The 8,739-nt window shown below is 45.5% G+C and overlaps 1 protein-coding gene across 1 annotated transcript in view; it reads left to right on the forward strand.

Annotated features, from left to right (window-relative positions):
- Positions 1-3,015: 3,015 nt before the first annotated feature.
- MACIR (macrophage immunometabolism regulator) overlaps positions 3,016-8,739 on the forward strand; it is a 17,404-nt gene continuing 11,680 nt past the window's right edge. The window contains exon 1 of the mRNA XM_049647688.1: positions 3,016-3,680. The gene's annotated coding sequence lies outside the window, so the exon portion shown is untranslated. The remainder of the gene's footprint in view (positions 3,681-8,739) is intronic.

Here is an 8,739-nt window from a genome sequence, read left to right on the forward strand (position 1 = left end):
ACCCCATGTCCTTCCCCTGTTTGCCTCCATGTTGCAGAAGGGCTAAGCCCTGAAGGGTGTTTTCCTGGTTCTCATGATGGCGGGAGTCTACATTTGGCTAAATGTCAGGCACTGGCAGGAGATCAGAGGGCAGGAGGAGAGGAGAACCTATTTACATTTCCCCCTTTTCCCTGCCATAAAGGACTACTTGGCAGTAGCTGTTTCTCCTCTACGGCCATAGCTCCCAGGTTGGCCATAGCTCCCAGGTTGGCCATACCTCCGGGTCCCTGGGTTCCAGTAACCCTCTCTACTCCCCTTAGTTCTCCAGCAAGGGTCTATGCTCACTTCACCAACCCCTGTTTAGCTTCTGAGTTCTTCCATTGCCTGTGTTATCCTTTCCTTGTGTTTAGTTGTCTGTTTGGAAAAACTTGAAGTGGTCTCTATTTTCCTAGTTAGCCCCCGATGCAAACAAAAGGGTTTAGAGGAAATGTGCAACGTGGTATTTCTTACACACTTGGCTTTGTAGTTTCTCTTTTCTTTTTTTTTTTTTTTTACATTTTTTAATATTTATTTATTTTTGAGAGAAAGAATGTGAGCAGGGGAGGGGCAGAGAGAGAGGGAGACACAGAATCTGAAGCAGGCTTCAGGCTCCAAGCTGTCAGCACAGAGCCCTACCTGGGGCTCAAACTAACAAACCATGAAGTCATGACCTGAGCCAAAGTCCAGCGCTTAACAGACTGAACTACCCAGGCGCCCCTGTAGTTTCTGTTTTATATCCACTATGTTATTATCAAATTTACCTATCCTGTTCTCGTAAGCTGGCTGTTTGCTATTTACTATTTACATCATAAATACTATTTACATCAATGTATAATCCTTCCCAGACAACCGTCATTTTAAAGTGATTTTTCTGGGGAGGCTGGCTTGAGGCAAAGATGGCCTTTCAGATCACAAGGTCTATTCTACCTTTGTCCCTATTGTTTATAAGCACAGCATTTTTCTTTGTAGATTGAATAGATCATCTTCACAGAATATGGGAAAGCTCTGGCAAGAGCTTCCACATTCCCCACCTCCCTTGAGCTCCAGCCCCTACAAGCCACAACACATCTGAATTAAGGCAGTCCCAGTCAGCGTCTTTAGGTGGCACAGACATGTCATTGAGGGGCCACACATAAAGCTATTATCAGTCATTAACCGCCTCACAAATTGGTTTATTAGGCAGGTGTTCTATGTGACAATCCTAGACTGAAGTTTTGATTGGATGAGGAGTTAAGGCAAGGATGCAAGCACCACCCAAGGAGCAAGGCAATTTGGAGACAATGCTCTCCTAAGAGGGTTAGCCTGGAGCCTAATAAACTCAAGGGCAAGGGCACCTGGGTGGCTCAGTCATTTGAGCATCTGACTCTTGATTTCAGCTCGGGTCATGATCTTGCAATTCGTGGGATGGAGCCCTGCACTGGGCTCTGCACTGTCATGACAGCAAGGAGCCTGTTTGGGATTCTCTCTCTCTGCCCCTCCCTGCATGCCCCTTGAGCACAGGTGCTCGCTCTCACTCTGTCTCTGTCTCTCTAAATGAATAAACTTAAAAACAAAAAAACAAAAAACTTAAGGACAAATCAGCACTTTGTTGCTTTTGGTCAAAAAAACATCGCTAAACGGTCAGAGCAAAGAGCAAGTACAAGGCATTCTTCTGAAAAGGTTTTAAGATTTCAGACAGGACAGAATGAAAGGAAGTTTCCTAATATAATATACACATTGTTTTGGAAGTGGTTTTATGAGAATGATCATCAGAACAATTCACTGCTGTGTCACAGATTATAATCTGCAATAACTTTCAGTGTGTTCTCCTGAAGTACTGATGCAAAAAAAAAAAAAAATCCATTAGTTTATTTGATACTTAGTATGTTGTGCCAGGTTCTATATTTGAGAAGTTATGTACACATCTACGTTTGAAATAAAGTAATTTATGCTTTTTGGGGCACCTGGGTGTCTCAGTCGGTTAAGCGACCGACTTCAGCTCAGGTCATGATATCGCGGCTAATGGGTTCGAGCCCCACTTTGGGCTCTGTGCTGACAGCCCAGAGCCTGGAGCCTGCTTCAGATACTGTGTCTCCCTCTCTCTCTGCTCCTCCCCCACTCACGCTCTCTCTTTCTGTCTCTCAAAAGTAAATAAACATTTTAAAAAATTTTTAAGGGGCACCTGGGTGTCTCAGTCGGTTAAGCGACCAACTTCAGCTCAGGTCACCATCTCACATTTCTTGAGTTCAAGCCCCGCGTTAGGCTCTGTGCTGACAGTCTGGAGCCTGTTTCAGATTCTGTGTCTCCCTCTCTCTCTGCCCCTCCCCTGCTCATGCTCTCTCTCTCTCTGTCTCAAAAATAAATAAAAACATTAAAAAAAATTAAACATTAAAAACAATTTTAATTAATTTGTGTTTTCTAAAATTGTTCTTTAGAGAATATTCTTCAAAGTCTTCTTCTCCCTCTAACTTCCCATACTTACTTTAGGACACAGAGAGGTAATATAAAATGTCTTCTAGCGGAGAAGCCGATGGGCATCGCTCTTTTGAAACAGGGGTGTTCGGGTTTATTTGTTTTTATGTTATCAGAAGCATATACAGATTTGGGAACAAGTTTGAATCAAGATTTGTTTAAATTTCTATTACGTTTATGCCTTTTGTGTTCACATAAAGTATTTTGTTAAAAAAAAGAAAGAACAGTAACAACTCTCTTGGATTGAGACTGGAACATAAATTAGCAACATCTATAAACAATTTCGTGTTTCCAGTGCCTGGGTTCAGACTCAGCTCAGGCACTAAGTACAAGTGTGACCTCGAGGAAGTTAAACTTTCCAAACCTTTAGGATGTGGATAATCGGTCACTCCCTCACAAATTTGTCGAGAGGTATAAATTTGGAAATTCACGTGAAAAGTCTTGGCATATATTCTTATCACTGAGTTTGTGAACCTGTTTGGCGGAGGAGATGCATATGAATTGAGAACAGAAAATCTTGATCAAAGAAAAGAATTTCTTACAAGAATGGAAAAGATCAAGCCTGAGGCTTCAAAAAGAGCTAATCCAATCAGAATGTGAATTTGAATTCACCTCACTCCATTCCCTAGATATTTAGCAGTTTTCTAAGATTTGAAGGGTCAAATTTGTAATTTCATGGGCTTTCAGTCTGCTCAGGGCTGAGTCCTTTAAGCAGAGACTCACGAATGAGAAACATCACCACACCACCTGAGGAAACGTACGTGCAGCCTAGGCCAGCGAGTCGGAGCTCTTCAGTTGGGCTGCAGGTTTGGACTGGGAGGAGGTGTTACGACTCCTCCTCCCCTTCCCAGTCCGCAACTCCCCCGCCCCCGCCAACTACTTCGGGCCTCTTAGCGCCTTTCTCCGGCCGGCCCGCCCTTCCTCCGGGTGTCAGAGCAGGGCGCAGGAGGCGGGCCCAGCGCAGACGGGCTGCGCCTCCGCAGCCGGAGGGAGGAGGGCGGGAAGGCGGGCGGCGGCGGCGGCGGAGGAGGAGGCGGGGACTACGCCGGGCGGTAGCTGGCTCCGAGCGCGGTGGGAGAGGAGAGGGTACCCGGCTGGCTCGGCTGGCGGCCTCTGCCCGGCTCTCGGCGCCGCAGCCCTGCGCCTCTCCCGCCCTTCTCTCCGGCTCTGCGGCCCAGGCGCGGCGGAGGTGGCAGAGCCCTGGGCCACCGGTAGGTTGCACGGGGACGGCGGTTCCGCCTGCAACCTTTTGTGCTGCAGAAAAGGTGGTGGTGATGGGTGGGTTGGGGGGTGCTCCAGTCACCGAGCTCCGGTGCCAGCCCAGTCGCGGCACCGCCCCTTCCTCCCTGCCTCGTGTCGGGGCCGGGCGCGCGGTGCCCGCGGTGCCCGCGCGGTGCCGGGGAACCCCAGGCAGGCGGGTCGGCCTCGGGGTGGACGACGAGGCGACCCCAGGGGCCCCGAGCCTCGGCGGGCTGGTCCCTGAGCGCCCGAGCTGGAGGCTGGGGTCTGGTGAACTGGGTGGGGCCCCTACGGGGTGCGGGGAGCCCGCGGCTGCTTGGCACAGGGGTGGGGCTGGAGACGCCGTGAGTGTGCAGCGCGTGTGAGTGTGCGGGGGCGTGCGCCCCCGTGTGCGCGCGGCGTGCGCTCGCCGGGGAGGTGCGGGGACTCGGCGATCCGGAGCGCCTCTCCCGCGGTGCGGCGGTGCGGAAGTCCAGGCGCGTTGGCGCGCACGCTGGTTCCTCCGCCGGCGTGCCCGCACCGCGGGGCAGACGGCCTCGGGGCCCCATTGAGAAGTAGCTCTTTCCCTGGCCTGCTGCGCCTCTGGCGGCGCGCCACGGCCGCGCGCCTGGTGCGACTGCCCCGGCCAGATAGCGCCCACGGGCGAGCCCTGAAGGTCTTATCTCGCCGGCCCTCCTCGCCCCCACTGCAATCCTGGGGGTGAGGTCGCCCGAGAGCCCGCAGCCCGCGCCCGCTGCGCGTCTGCGGGTACAGCGGGGGCGGACAGGCAGGCAGTGCCGGGAGGGGCGCGCTTGTAGATTGGGGCGGGTTGCTGGCCAGAAGCGAAAGCGGCAGATTTGTTGTTGGCCATTGCCGCCCTCTCCCCACCTGTCGCGGGTGGACTTTTGTAGGGCGGGTGATAAGCGGGGGAAAGGGGTTTCCAGGCGGGCGGCAGTCAGACGCTGAGCAGGCGGCCCCATTGTGAAGCTGCCAAACTCTCTCTAGTGGTGGAATCTGCAAATCTGCCAGCAAGGAGATGGGAACATGAAGGGAATGACGGCCCCGTCCTTTTCCCCTTGCAAGTGTTCCACGTCCTTAGGGTTTTCCTGCTTCTCCACCCACTTCGGTTTGCATCCGGGTGGGTTACTGATGAGTGTCGAGCCAAGATGCTGACAGTGTCTGTGCATGGTGGTTGTACATAGGTAAAACTGGGGCTGGGAACTTTTTAATCATTTGAGGAAGAATGGAGGCAGTAGCATTTAATCGCATGCTTGCTACTCCTAGCCCAAAGAGCAATTCTTGCAAAACATTTCTGACGTTACTAGACTTCATTTTACATTGTTTTTCTCAGATGAGCCACTCTACAATTTAGAGTTGTTAGTTGCTTTGTATGTTTTTTTTAACCCTGTAGAAGTTACACTCTCAGGGAGATATAAATGATCTCTTCTCAGTTTATTTTCCCAGTGATTTCAAAATAAAGTGTTGGTTATTATTGCAGAAGCTTTTGGTGCTTTATTAATTAAAGGCCATGCTTTATGCTTACAGTTATGTTTAATGAATGTTTCACAGATTTCAGTGTTTTTATCATGTAACTGTGTATGCATTATAAACTTAATAAAATGTCCAGGATGAAATACAAGGCTTAATGAGCCCCTAGACCTCTTCATTTGATAAGAATGGTGTATAGAAAATGCTTCTGTCAGCATTTTAGTTAATTGCAAATGAGACTGTTTAATAGTGACTATTCCAAGATATAAGATACATAGGATATTCATTGACCTTGCATAATGGTCAGTAAATTTGTTTACCTTCTCTGTGTAACTTTGTATGCTTCGGGAAGCTATTGTACACTCTTAAAAGTATGTAGTGTGGTAGAAGTGATAAAACTTTATATACAGTGTTTAAATTTTCTTTGCTGTTGCCAATTTATATCCTCTGGGGGAAGAATCACCTCTTTCCTCCAGAGAGAACTCTTGATTTCATCACAGGCCTATCAGAAGAAGTTTCTGGTTTTAAGCTTTCATGTGGAAGGTTAGCCATTTCCACCGTGTGCACCTGTCCCATTTCGGTTATGTTTCCTAGGAGGCAAATTTCTTGTAAAGACTGCATGTAGACCTCCAGTTCCAGTTACCATCAGTCATATTTGTAGTGAAACTCCCATTTTTTTTTTTTTCTAAAAGTAGAAGGTGACTTCACATAATGGTAAGACAACATTGGTAATCTAGCTTTAATTTCTACTAGCAGAAACAGAGGGGAAAATGAATGCTGCACTTTGAGGGGGTTGCTATTGAAAGAACTGATACTAGCAAGAGAAACACATTTTTGTCTACTGAACCAATTATGGGTTGTCTTACCACCCTGGTGAGATTAGTGATTTGTTTGTAAGGTCAAGGATGGTTTCAGAACAGTCACACTCAACAGCTCTTAAAATTTTTGATGTTAGTTTTTATGAGTTACGAATGGAAAAGTAAGATTAAAGTAATCTTTAAGAGGATCATGTAGGGTAGGCACAGCTAAGCATTTTGTTTTCATTGTGTGTGTTGTGCTTTAGCAGCTAACCTGTTTTATTTCTGCTCAGTGTTTTGTGACTTGAGAGATGTTTTGGTCTGTGTCTTTTTTGTTTTTAGAGTAATATTTGAGACTGGTGGTTGCAAAATATTTTCATTAATCTGCGACTTTTAAAAATAGCTGTTTTTTTTTTTTTTTTTTTTTTTTTCCAGGTGCTTTTTTAAAATTACTGATCGGTCCTCAAAGAGCTACTCTGAGAAATACTGCCTGTTTCCTTTTTTTTTTTCTTTGTGTTTTTGAATCTAGAATTAGAATCCATAACCTCTACTCTACCAGTTTCCTTTGCCCAAAATTTATCTTTTTTTCCTAACATAATCTTTAATGATTAGTGGGATTTATTTACCAGAATTTTGCAAGGGCTATTTCCTGGCCTTCATATTTATAACCATATGGTTTGGAAGTGATAGATGTTAATTTTTTTTCTTACTGCTATTTTGTTAGTGGATCTGTGCTGAAGTCTGATACTTAGGGCTTTTTTGAGTGTAGAGATTTTGTGTGTGGGTTTGAACATTTCCATGTGGGAGCTTTCTGCAGTTGGGGAAAAAAAACACTCCCTTCTCTGGGTTCCCAGGACCATTCAGGTTTCCTGTTCTGTGTATTAGATGTATATTATTTCCAGGTCTGTCTGTCTTTCCTTCCCAGCTTCACTTTTTCTATTTGCCCCAGTGCCTGTACAATGCTGGGATATAATGAGACTCCAGAAATACTGTTGAATGACAGAATGAGTAAATGAATAATTGAAAGGCACAATGGATACACCCAAAGAAATACTCCTCAGATCTGTATGGGAAGCCACTGTGCAAGCAGAAGGGGCTTTCTTTCCCTTTTCCCCCCTGTTTTAATTCATTGCCTTTTCATTGTTAAATATTACTTTTGAGTAGAATAACAATGTAATTGCCAAACTGGGACACTTTTGAGAGATAAAGGGCGTGCTATAAATAATTATGCCAGAGAACGGGCTCTGACAGAGACATGGCCACCCTACTTTTGAAGGACATTCTTCTTTATTTACCTGTTTTGCTATCTATCACCTTGCCTGTGAAATTTGACACACTTCCTAGTTAATGTTTGCAAACTTTAAAAAACATTTTTTTTAATGTTTTTAGTTATTTTTGAGACAGAGAGAGACAGAACATGAGTATGGGAGGGTCAGAAAGAGGGGAGACATAGAATCTGAACAGGCTCCAGGCTCTGCGGTGTCAGCACAGAGCCTGACACGGGGATCGAACTCATGGAGTGTGAGATCATGACCTGAGCTGAGGTTGGACGCTTAACTGACTGAGCCATCCAGGCGCCCCAGTTTGCAAACTTTTCTATCTGCAGAAGATTCATTTGCAGTCATGTGTTGAGTGTCTTTTGCTTACTCACTCATGGCCTCCCTATCCAGAGGCCTGTGGGAAGTCCTTGGCCATGCTCAGTTTTCCCTATTTACAGTGCTTACAGGATAATGTCACAGGGTTTTCTGTTTGTTTCAGTTGTTTATAGCTGGAAGCATTATGTACTCTAGCCTCTGGTCTGTTTACTTCAGTCTGTCTTTCTACACAGCATTTAGTACATCTTGTAAGAATTTCACGTGAATTCTTTTCCTTCTTGCTGACTGTTTTTGAGAGGAGATGCATTGGTATGTTGCCAAGCCTTCATGTTCAAAACATTGGCCAGAATCAGTTGCAAGTGTTAAGAGATTTATAGATTTTAAAAGTATTCTAAAAATGTTATTTCAATCTAAAACTTTATTCTAGATTTGAAAGCAGAGGAACCTTAAAGTGATTATCTCCGCCAGCCCTGGAGCTGAAGTGGAAATTTAGGAAATGGCTGGTAATTTCATAGTAAACAAAGTGTATTAACTCATCTTCCCTATTATGACAGTGTCCGTGGGCTTTGGAGTCGGACTGGTAGGCATTGAGATTCTTGCTTGGACTCTCAAATAGTATTATTTGATTGAATACTTTAAAATGGGGGTAGTATTTTCCTCAGGGAGTAGCTATAAATCGCTTATAGCTTTTGGAGTAAAGAAGGTGTTCAAAAATACTGGTTTCTTTTTTATTAAAAATCCCGATCTGTTGGAAGCTTTTATATTAGACTCCTAATTGTTTGTAGTAGATGAGGGTAAGCCCTTACTATAGTTTTTTGTTTTGTTGTTTGTTTTTGTAAATAGTTTCCTTTATAGGCAATCTCTTTAAAGAAGTTATATTCTTATACTCGTGTCTGGTCTCATTCTTTTAATTCTTCCCCTTTTTCATCATCTTTATCCTCCTCCTCCTTTTAGCCCCTGTGCACAGATAGCAGGTAGTACACGCCCGACAGAAAGCAAAGTCAGAAATGAGTAAAACTGAGACCAGGAAAGGAGCTGCCGTACCTTGGTGTTGACCGGGTGGCTCCCTTGGACTCTGTGTTTGTATTCTATTTTTGGCTTGGCAGTGCCCTATTAGGGATAATCAGTTACTACAGTTTGTTTACTATGAAATTACCACCATTTCCTAGACT

Source organism: Panthera uncia (assembly GCF_023721935.1).
Source record: "Panthera uncia isolate 11264 chromosome A1 unlocalized genomic scaffold, Puncia_PCG_1.0 HiC_scaffold_17, whole genome shotgun sequence".
NCBI classification, from domain to species: Eukaryota; Metazoa; Chordata; class Mammalia; order Carnivora; family Felidae; genus Panthera; species Panthera uncia.